Source organism: Euphorbia lathyris, chromosome 3, assembly GCF_963576675.1.
Source record: "Euphorbia lathyris chromosome 3, ddEupLath1.1, whole genome shotgun sequence".
NCBI classification, from domain to species: Eukaryota; Viridiplantae; Streptophyta; class Magnoliopsida; order Malpighiales; family Euphorbiaceae; genus Euphorbia; species Euphorbia lathyris.
In genome coordinates this window covers 5,283,395-5,294,807 of record NC_088912.1, presented here as the reverse complement: position 1 = coordinate 5,294,807, position 11,413 = coordinate 5,283,395, and the positions used below count along the sequence as shown (strand labels likewise).

The following is an 11,413-nucleotide window of genomic DNA, read 5'->3' as shown; positions in this document are numbered from 1 at the left end:
CTGTCCTTAGCTCCCATCTAGAGGAAATTCCTGATACGGTAAAGAACTTTAAGGGCCCAGATAGACTTCCAAGAGAAAGGGGAAGAGTTGGACCTATTAGGGTTGAAAGCTTCAAAGGCCGATTTACAAGAGTACACACCATTTCTGGAAAGAGCCCAGCAGTGCCTATCCTTGTCATCATCATGATTACTAATCTTCACTCACTTAATTCTGAGGAGAGTATCAAGATTGAAGAAGGTATCAAATTTTGACCAAATTCAGCCCCCCTCAGAATCAACCACGTCAGCAATCCTCCAATTGTGGATATTACTAGGCGGGGGGGAACTGCACACTTCAAGAAGCGGTCTATCTCCAATCCAGATATCAAACCAGAAACTGGTGGACTTGCCATTTCCCACCTCAAGGCCAACCCCCGAGCAGAACTTGTCAAACACAACACTAAGGCCTTTTCAGAGGAAAGAGCAATTGGCCACTATCTCCTTGGGGCCTCCAAAGATTCTATCTCTTCGATATTTTCCACAGAGGAGACGAACCCAAAGAGAGGAGGGGCATTGCCACATCCTCTAGAGAAGCTTCATCAAAAGGACTTTGATATTATCCTTAGCTTGTCTGATACCAAGACCCCCCGTATTCTTGGGCTGGCAGACCTCCTTCCAAGGGACAAGATGAATCTTTTTCCCCTCTCCAGAATCACCCCAAAGAAACCTCCGGTTAACTTTGTCCAGCTCATTAAGAACAGGCTCAGGCAGTCTGCAAGCTTGCATTATATGATTGGGAGCCGCACAATTGACCGATTGGATTAAGGTTAAGCGGCCCGCCATAGACAGAGAGTTAGCTTTCCAACTAGTACACGACCCATTAGCCTTATCCAGTGTCTCTTTGAACGAGGCTTTCGACACTCTGTCACTATGGAGCGGGACCCCAAGATACTTCCTCAAAGATTGAATAAGAAGAATACCAGAGACATCACTAAGTCTTTTACAAACACTCTTCTCCATATTCTTAGAGCAAAGCATACGAGACTTGTGGACATTGATCTTCTGGCCAGATGCAGCACAGAAACGATTAAGAATATCCATAACCACACCAATCTGTTCCTCATTCCCTTCCACAAAAATCATAATATCGTCGGTGAAGAACAGATGGGTAATGGGGGGGCAGAATTTGTTGATGGTCACAGGGTGAAGATCCCCCTTACTAACAGCCCCTTGGATCAGGTGAGATAACCTTTCCATAGCAATTACAAAAAGGAAGGGGCTCATAGGATCCCCTTGACGGATCCCTCTGGAAGGAGAGAACTCCTCAGATATGTCACCATTGATCATAAACTGGAAGACAGGAGAAGAAATACAGACCTCAATCAGTCTTCTCCAGCTGTCCGGAATACTGGCTCTCTCTAAACTATCAAGAAGAAAACCTCAATTTAGGCGGTCATAAGCTTTCTCCAGATCAAGCTTGAGCGTTACAATCCCTTTTTTACCTTTCTTCATCTTCATGGAATGAACCATCTCCTGGGCGATTACCACATTATCCATCATTTGCCTGCCAGGCTCTTTCCAGGCTCTTTCCCTTTGCAAAGCTTCGCGAAACCATCGATTCATGAAGTGTATTCATGAAAAAACGCAGAAAAAACAACAGATACTTACATTTTTCGCCCCTTTCACCCACTAGTAGAAAAATGACCATTTGCATCGACCTATTTGCATCGGCCTTTTATTTGAGGCCGATGCAAAAGGTCCATTTGCATCGGCCCTTTGTTTGGGGTCTGATGCAAATGCCATGACATTTAGTATTTGCATCGGCCCCTTAATGGGACCGATGCAAATAACTGTGTTATTTGCATCGGTCCTTTTAAAAAGGCCGATGCAAATATCAATTGAATTATTTGCATCGGCCCCTTTATAAGGACCAATGCAAATAACTGTATTATTTGCATCGGTCCTTTGTAAGAGACTGATGCAAATAGTCTTAATATAAATTTGAAGAAATTAATACAACATTGAGGAGGGTATTTGTAATTAATTGGGATCAATTTGTAAATATAAAAAGTTAACTACAAATTTGGATTTTAGGGTTATTGTTTTCTCATTTGCACCGCCACCCATCTCCCTCTTCTCTTCTCACAATCGATCCAACCCCATCTCTATGGAAGGCTGCATTTTCCACACCCTTTGATTTTCAGTCGAGTCTTATTCTTGTCAACACGAATCGTTGACGGCACTTGAATGGGAGAACATACTAGCTGGCATCAGTTTTTTCAAGCTCCAATACTTGTCGCCGATTCTCCGTGTCCGTTTCCTTTTGCTTCCTCTAATGCTTGGCGACGATTCCTCACATCTTAAACCGCAGATTTTAATGTTTACTGCTGCTGATTATTAGATCCGGAGGTGAGATTTATGAAAAACGAGTCGAAAGAAGTTGAACGGGAGATGCAATTTACTTACAATGGAGTTCCTCTCCTGGCTATGGTTGATGAATATGCCATATTGAGGCAGGAAAGAGAAGAAGAGAAGCAAAGACTCAAGGTAAGCTTTAATTGTTGATAAAATCTTGTTCAAACTTTAAGTACTCACCAATTTATTTCAAGTATGCTTGCTTTAGAAATGTAATGTAGGGTTGCCAAACTTTTTATTTTTGGTATACAAGTTAAAGGACCTGATGTAATTTCCTTAATAAAAAGAGGCTTACTATCTTTGGATTTGCATGATCAGAAGAAGTTCCAATCCCTGCTCTGTTGGTAAGTCTTTCATCAAATTCATATTTTTTTTTTTTGTCTATAAACCTTTAGTTATCTATTGTACAGAAATTGAAGCTTTTTTTTGCAGATTTTTGGAAGCATAAGACAATATTAGTCAGGCGGAAAACAATAACTAGAATTAATCCTGCTAAAACCTGGAAACTCTTCTTGAAAATTTGTGTTTGAATGAACAGATGCATATCCTTGATACCATATTTATGAATATCAACTATTATATACATATGTATATGAAAATTCTCCATGTAATATATATGAATTGAAGCTATTTTGTATATTACAGAGCTCCATTCAATCTAAATTATTATTATTTTTAAATGAAAAAGCATCATTTGCATCGGCCCTTTGCGTCGGTCCTTTTAAAGGGCCGATGCAAATGCAGTCTCATTTGCATCGCCCCTTTTAAAGGACGGATGCAAATGCGGCCTCATTTGCATCGGCCCTTTAAGGGCCGATGCAAATGAGGCCGCATTTGCATCGGTCCTTTAAAAGGGGCGATGCAAATGAGACTGCATTTGCATCGGCCCTTTAAAAGGACCGACGCAAATGCAGTCTCATTTGCATCGGCCCTTTTAAAGGACCGACGCAAATGCGATCTCATTTGCATCGGCCGACGGCCAATGCAAATTCATTTGCGACGAGACCTTTTGCCTCGCTAAAAAACCGATGCAAATGGTCCTAAACGGCCGATGCAAATGGCCTTTTTTCCACTAGTGACCCCCAAAAGCGACAATAACAATATGATAACATGAGAAGAACGAAGGAAATAACGTAGAAAAACCATTTCTTTGATGGTAACAAGAAGAAAGAAACCAAGCAACGAACAGGGAGATGAAAAACCATGGCTTCGTTTTTTAGGGTTAGGAAGTTGCAGAATCAAGAGATGAAGAGAGGAAAAAAAAGAAATTCATTGTGATTTGGCGAAATGGTGCAGATTTCGTGCAATTTAAAGGAAAAAAGGAAGATCAAAAGTCTTGAAATCATTAATGCAGGAGCCATGTTTTTGTCGGAGATTAATATAAGATATATGATTGGGCCTTAACTATAAGCTCGAGCTTTTAGCTAAAACGGTTCCTTGACATGGTATCAGAGCCACTATGACCAAACGGTCGAGGGTTCGAGTCCCGGCAACCTCATTAATTTATGGAATTAATAAAACACATGGCGGATGGGCCTGTGTTGTGCACGCTGCAAGCCCAATAGGCATTTGCGTGTGGGGGTGTGTCGGAGATTAATATAAGATATATGATTGGGCCTTAACTATAAGCTCGAGTTTTTAGTTCAATCGGTTCCTTGACGGTTTTCACGTAACCAAGGAGATAGGGGAGCGGAAGGTTAGGGGTATTATGGGAAAGTCACACAAAATCAGTCTATATATGTATTAGGTTGAGTAAATGGGTTAAATATGTAAATGGGCCTCCAATTTAACCTAGTTTTATAATTTTCCCTAAAGATAATAAACATATAATTAGTTTTTTCTTTTTTATATATAAATAGTAAGAGAGAAGAAACATGTTTAATTATTTTTTCTTCTCTATATATATAATTAGTTAATTAATTTAAAACCTTAAAACTAAAAGTAGTATATATTGTATTTCGGTTCGATTTTGGACCGAACCAAACCGAACAAAAAACGAAAATAGCTTAAAAATTAGGACCGAACCAAAATATAATTTAGTCCAGTTTAGTTCGTTTTTTCAGTCTGATTTTTTCGGTTTTTGGGTTTTTGGTTCGGTTCTGCTCACCTCTAAGTGAAGACATCCGGTTAGCATGTGATGCTATATCCGATGGCCCTATTATTCTTTAGGCTAATTACATGTCTCGAGGATCCATCCCTACTCGTGGACGATGAAGAGGTTGTTCTACCCAGGGTGGATGATAGTCGTGGCAACAATTTTAGCATCGAAACTTTGCGCCACCATCTGACAACACTCGAAATGCTTTCACAGCTTCATTAAATCATGATAATGTTATTTGCCATAATGGCAAAGGTCGGGGAAACTTTCCACGTACTTGTTCGTCTGAAAGCATGACTCCAATATTGCTTCAACTTCCACTCAGGAACATAATGCCATCGAAGATCAAGTAATTCGGTAAATTATGCCAAGTTTTTAAATTGTTGTATTTTTACGCTTTTGAATCATTTTCTGATTGGAAATAGGCTAACGTACAAAAACCATAGTTTGCTATGGGTCCATCATTCTTTTGGCCAAATCTAATCGCTTAGGGCCTGCAAATAGTAATTTTGGGTTATTTTCGAATTAATTTGTATTTTCCTTTTTATCTTTCCTTTTCTAATTAGGATTATATTTTCCTATTTTTTTTCATGATTCTAATTTAGTATGTTGCTTATTGAAAGGCTTGTTATCATCATAAGGAGAAGAGCCTATGAATTAATGAAATTGATATTTTCGAATTATCAAAGTTCTTGAAAATCTTAAAGGTTTCTAGCTAGTAGGGTACTTGTGCGTTCAATCAACTGTTAGCTATGAAACGTGTTTTTCTTATTCATATATCCTTGGTTTTCAACTGAATCAACTGACTGCTAGCAAAACCGATTCATTTTGCTGCATTAGAACATCAACCATAGATTGTATAGACAATGGAGACATTCATTATCGATATTTACCTCAAGTCTGGAAAATTATGTTATTCATTCTGAGTTTCAGGGTCTCGAGGAAGTGACCGTCGGTAATGGTTATAAACTCAAAATTAACTATGTGGGTGCATTTCAATTTCATATCAATGGTAAAAGGCTTCAGTTTAAAGATGTATTATTTGTTGCTATCTTCCTCTCAAACTTTAAGTTATGTTCAATCCCTTACAACTTTTAATAACATAAATATTGATTTCTTTGTTGATTGGTTTCTTGTTAATGATTTGGCATATGCTATGGTACTTCCAAATAAGGCATATACTAGCCCTAGTCTCCTACACATCTTCCTCTGCTGAAATTATGTTCTCACAACTTCCAGAATCAATCATGAATCTAGACACATTTCCTTTTAATAGTATAGGTTGACTGGAAAATATTAGTCCATAACCAGTCAATGGCAGGGTGTCTCATTCGACATCATCACCCTCATTAATATCAACGCTGCCCTCATATCATCCTCCACGATATGTGGTCAACGATGTTTGTTCGGGGCTTCATCACAGTCTTTATTAGAAGCATCATCATTAGCATACTCTCTGATGAAGGTATTTCTCTGTCCCTCATCATTAGGATTCCTTTTAGGATTATGTTTCCTTCGTTCATGATTCGTTACGTTTGGCACCGAAAACTGTTGCGTTATGGCAAAAAAGGGCCAAAGGCAACGATTTTGATCAATTTATTTTCGTTGGTTAATTCACGGTTACCTTTTCTCTCAAAGGAAACGAAAATATTCACAAAGGCAACAATGAAGATATCCTTGCTTTTAGTTTGAGTAAGTGCAACGGTCAAAGGATCAACTAAAAGGCAACGAAATATAAATCCTAATGTAACGATTTTATAATTACTAATCGTTGCCTTTAGTTTGAAGCCAACACTATTTCGGATTAAAAACAACAGTATTTTATAGTACGGCAACGATTTTTTAACCATTAGCTACACCTAATGTTATACAAATGCAACGAAATTTTTTCCTAAGGCAACAATTATTTTTCTAAATCAACGGTTTTTGGCTAGTAAAAGCAACACAGTTTTATAGCAAAGGCAATGAATTTAATTTATAACAACGATGTTCCTCTTAAAAAAGCAACATTTTGTAGCATTAAGGCAACGATTTTCATTTACTAATGCAACGATGTTTAGAGTAGAGGGCAACAATATTTTGTTTAGAAGTGTAGCAGAAGGCAACGATGTTGTAACATAAAGGCAACGATGATATTTATAATCCAAAAGGCAACCTGTTTAAATAAGAATCCACAAACAACAAAATCCAAAAGTACCTAAATATCAACATCCAACAATACTTAAATAATAAAATCACAAATCCTAAGGTATCATCACAAGTATAAATAAATCAATCGTCTGATAGTTCATTCTTCACTTCCTCTCTATTTTCATTCTTCACTTCGTCTATGATTTCCTCTCTGATTTCCATTTTGAATTGCTCTTTTGCATCTTCAGACATGAGGTCCTTACTCGTAGTAGTTGAAGATTCGGCTTTTACTCGTAGTAGTTGAATATTCGACACTCCTTAACCTTTTGTTTTCTTCATGGTGCCTATTCTGCCAACTAGATATTCACGACCATAAGATGACGAGCCTCCAAGTATTTCATCAAACTGCGCAATGTTTTCCCCGACAGATGACAACTAGTTGACTATAAAATAAAAACATCAAAACAAGTAGAAGAATCTGATTTAAATAAAGTGCAGACACTTCAACAAAAAAAAAATCTAATTTAAATAAAGTGCAAAAAGTTAGAGAAGCATTTGAGTTCTTATAACCAAGTAAAATCTAATAACCAATTAAAATCAAACGCATACATATTCTTATGATTAGCATGATTCTCTAAACAATATTCACCTCACTGGCATATAAACAGAAAACCTTACTTAAAATGGGAAGTCAATGATACCTCTAATCTGCCCAACAAGAAGTACAAATATTCCTTGTATGTTTGCACAAACAAGATTATACATTTAATAAAAATAACCCTATCAATCTAGGGTAAATTTAAAATTATGAATGTGTTACCAGCCCTTTAATTGATGAGGCATCTATCGTTATATCCAGCTCTACTTCCCCTGCTAAAGCTTTCAGGCAAACTTTCATTCCATTTTGGATGACCAAAAAACCTCTCATCAGGTTATATTCCTATCAAATCCATATCTTTTATCGTGTTGTGAATGTGCAAGGTGACTTTTCTGGTAACAGAAGCATGTCTACTTGCTGGAGCCACAAAAAATGCATATCACACAAAGTATGCTTAAAATTTCTCATGCGAAACATTGAGGAAAGGTATTTTTGTTGCTGGAGTAGTGTTTGTGGTGGCTACAATGATTCTTAATGTATACTACTACATGTACTTCTCCAAGGCTACTGCACCTCAGGCACCACCCCACAAGGCTAACCGCACTAGTTCAAATGTTGGAATCTTCGGCTTCGCATAGAAATTTATCAATGGCATCAATCCGGATACCTAAGTTTTGCTTGCTCATTATATTATACACATCGCATGATTTAATTTAGTGATACATAGTGCATTGTTTATTATGAATGCAACTAATCTTTCTCAACATCAAAAATCAGAATGCTACTGATTAGTACAAACTGAGCATCTAGAACGAGTATCAGAAGAAGAAATCGAAAACATAGGTCATGGAATACCAGCAAGCATTATTGCATCATACATATTCCATTAAAAATTAAAAAACAAACAGTTGTGGACAAGGTCATGGAATACTAACTGGTTAATGTTTGCCATTTGGTACTTGTTGCATCGTGAATATTGGATGTCCCTCAAACTGTGAGGTAAAGAGCAAAAGAGTAACATGCTAACAAGTGCAGCAAAAGAATTTCCTAACCAATTTGGATTTAGTGATACTGAGTTAGCCAAATATTTTACTTCAGAGAGAATCTTGTTTTGGACAAGCAAAATATTTTACTTCAGAGAGAATCTTGTTTTGGATTTCATGGGATTCCAACATGATCTTCCAGGTATGAGTTAGTCTGCATATTCAGGAGGATAGATGAAAAAGACACAAAAAATTAGAATGAAAATGAAACATAATCAATCGTGTTTGATTTTTGAACGAAGCTTCCTTACCCTTTTAACAGTTCTACTATTTGAGGCTGCAGTTCTTCATCTCTTAGTTTCTCAATTCTCTTTGAGATGGACTCAACACTTCCAATTGCAACCAAGATCCTAGCATATAAATCTTTAACTGCAGCTCTGGTCTTATCCACGGTAAGTTCATCTCCTCCGACATGTTATTCTTTTGGCACAGACAAATACCTATTATTTATTGGCAGAAGAAACTCTATTATTGCATCAAGGAAAACCTTTAAAACTCAATCCTGAAACCTTAAGAAAAGGAATACAACATCTTTAGTTGAGGATGCAATAAACATTGAAACAAGAAATGATATGGATTGCCAGTGTCTGTAGCTTGTGAACTTCATGATATGATCTAGTTTGCTCGTTGTGGCTAAATTTACTCTGCTTTCTCATTATTAGAAGAAATCTGTATCAAGTTAACAATTGGGAAGTTTGCATAACCAATCTGTGATTTAGGATTTGACAATTCAAGGACTAGCTATATATGTAAAACATTAAGTCATTGATGAAATAGTATCGTTATCTATGCTAGGAAGGCATAGCAGAGCATCACAGGGTAGTCATTTGTAAAAATCAAGCCTAGAGCATTGAATACTTTTTCTCACTAAATAGTCCACAAAGTTGCAAAAGTAGATAAATTCAAGCAATTTAATAAACCTTGACTTCTTCCTAGAGCTTCTTTTCCCAAGCATGTTATTCTTTTGGCACAGACAAATACCAAACCTACAAACTCTTAGAGGGAATTCAGTTAAGTGAATAAGGGCCATTTGGTTAATCTTATTCTTTTGCTGTACTTGTTACCCTGTTCGATTGATAGACGTTGATCACTCTCCCTTTAGTGTTCTCACACCTAGCTTATAAGATACAAAAGGTTCGTACTGGTCGAGGGCAGTTATACAAGTTGACTACCACCCAGTTCTGCCATGTGTATTGGGAGTATAATGTTCTACGTGTGAATGATCTCTCAAAGACATTTAACGGGCTTAAATGTCATTGCAGGTAAGAAGGCATGGGTACATTTACTTTAGAATTGCATACAAAGGAGAAAAACAAATCCTTATTCTAGAACAAGGCATAGGCATTTCCAATTTATATCATCTGATTTGGGTAATTTGCATCTTGTTTTTCTTGTGTGATATATGTTCTTTCCTCTAACATAAGAAATTTTTATAAAATTTTGTCATTAACCTTAGCAAGTTGGAGCAATTTTTGGTTCAGTTGGCCTAGATAAAATTCACAGATTCTACAGAGTTTAGAATGCAATAAAATTACCTCCGAAGGAAAATCAAAAGCAGAAAGGAGAAAATTGAAGAGAAAGTGGGTTTTTGTACCCATAGAGTCTAGGAGAAAGAGGTTGAAGAAATGACTGAAACACCAGTTTGTAAAATGGGGTCTGCTGTTAATGTTTGTAATGTTGGTGTGTGATCATCAAAATCTCAAATATGTAATAATTATGCCCTATAGGCCCAATAAACAACTTGAGCTTAGATGAATGATCATAGGAAAAAATAATAATAATATGAGAACTAGTCCTCTTGAAGTATACCAAAAGGTGTTTAAGCAAATTAAAAGGTATTTGCCTATGTTGTACCAAAAAAAATGTCTGTCCTACATTAAAGGGGCATGTGAAGAACTGAACATCACAATCCGGGAAAAAGTCAGCATAATGATGCAATTTAAAGATAAATTAACTAGGCTTTCTTATAATAGGCTTGAGCTACATATGGATAGGCTACTAAATTGTATGGAACCTATGGCCAAAATTCAGCTCTCTTCCCTGTGCTCTTCACTTTCTTTAATATCTTGTTTGGCTCTATATACCTACTCACTATTGATTTGCTTTGCTTTCTGTTCACATCCACTATCAACAACAACAAAGCCTTAGTCCCGAAATGATTCGGGGTCGGCTAACATGAACCATCATATAAAACCGTGAAAATCAAGTCGTGTCAGCGACACAGATTCGCTCCCTCCACTCCGTCCTATCCACTACCATATTTTCCTCAATTCCCAATAAACTCATATCACTCTCGATCACCCTCCTTCAAGTTTGCTTAGGTCTTCCCCTACCCCTCACCACTACATCCCTTTGCCACTCTTCGGTTCTCCTAACCGGCGCATCAAGCGCTCTACGTCTCACATGGCCAAACCACCTTAGTCGGTTTTCTCTCATTTTATTCTCAATAGATGTGACCCCTACTTTTGTCCTAATTATTTCATTACGCACCCGGTCCTTTCTCGTGTGACCACACATCCATCTCAACATACGCATCTCCGCCACCGACATCTTATGGATGTCGCAGTGTTTCACTGCCCAACACTCCGTACCATATAACAATGCTGGTCTAATTGCCGTCCGGTAGAATTTTCCCTTCAATCTATTAGGCATGCCGGGATCATAAAGGAAACCCGTAGCACTCTTCCACTTCGACCAACCAGCTTTAATCCTATGAGCAACATCTCCATCTACTTCTCCATCCGTTTGGATAATAGATCCTAAATACCGGAAGCAATCCGAGGCCTGAACAACTCTCCCATCTAGGATGATTGTCCCTGCCTCCCTACTCCTACGGCCGCTAAACTTACACTCCAAATATTCTGTCTTACTTCGACTCAACTTAAAGCCTCTAGATTCTAGAGTTTGCCTCCATAGTTCCAACTTCATCTCCACTCCTTCTTTCGTCTCCTCAACCAACACAATATCATCTGCAAACAGCATGCACCATTGTATACCATCTTGAAGTGAACTTGTTAGTTCATCCATAACGATGGCAAAAAGAAATGGGCTTAGTGCGGAACCTTGATGCACTCCAATCGTAATAGGAAACTCTTCAGTCTTCCCAACACTAGTACGTACACTCGTGCATACTCCCTCATACATGTCCTTT

The 11,413-nt window shown here is 37.7% G+C and overlaps 1 long non-coding RNA gene across 1 annotated transcript; it reads right to left on the bottom strand.

Moving 5' to 3' along the window:
* Positions 1-6,601: 6,601 nt before the first annotated feature.
* Positions 6,602-8,825, bottom strand: LOC136224644 (uncharacterized). The gene is made up of 3 exons (XR_010686537.1): positions 8,514-8,825; positions 8,155-8,416; positions 6,602-7,064 (listed from the first exon to the last, which is right to left on the bottom strand). It is a non-coding gene; the product is annotated as an uncharacterized lncRNA (long non-coding RNA).
* Between the last annotated feature and the right edge of the window lie 2,588 nt (positions 8,826-11,413).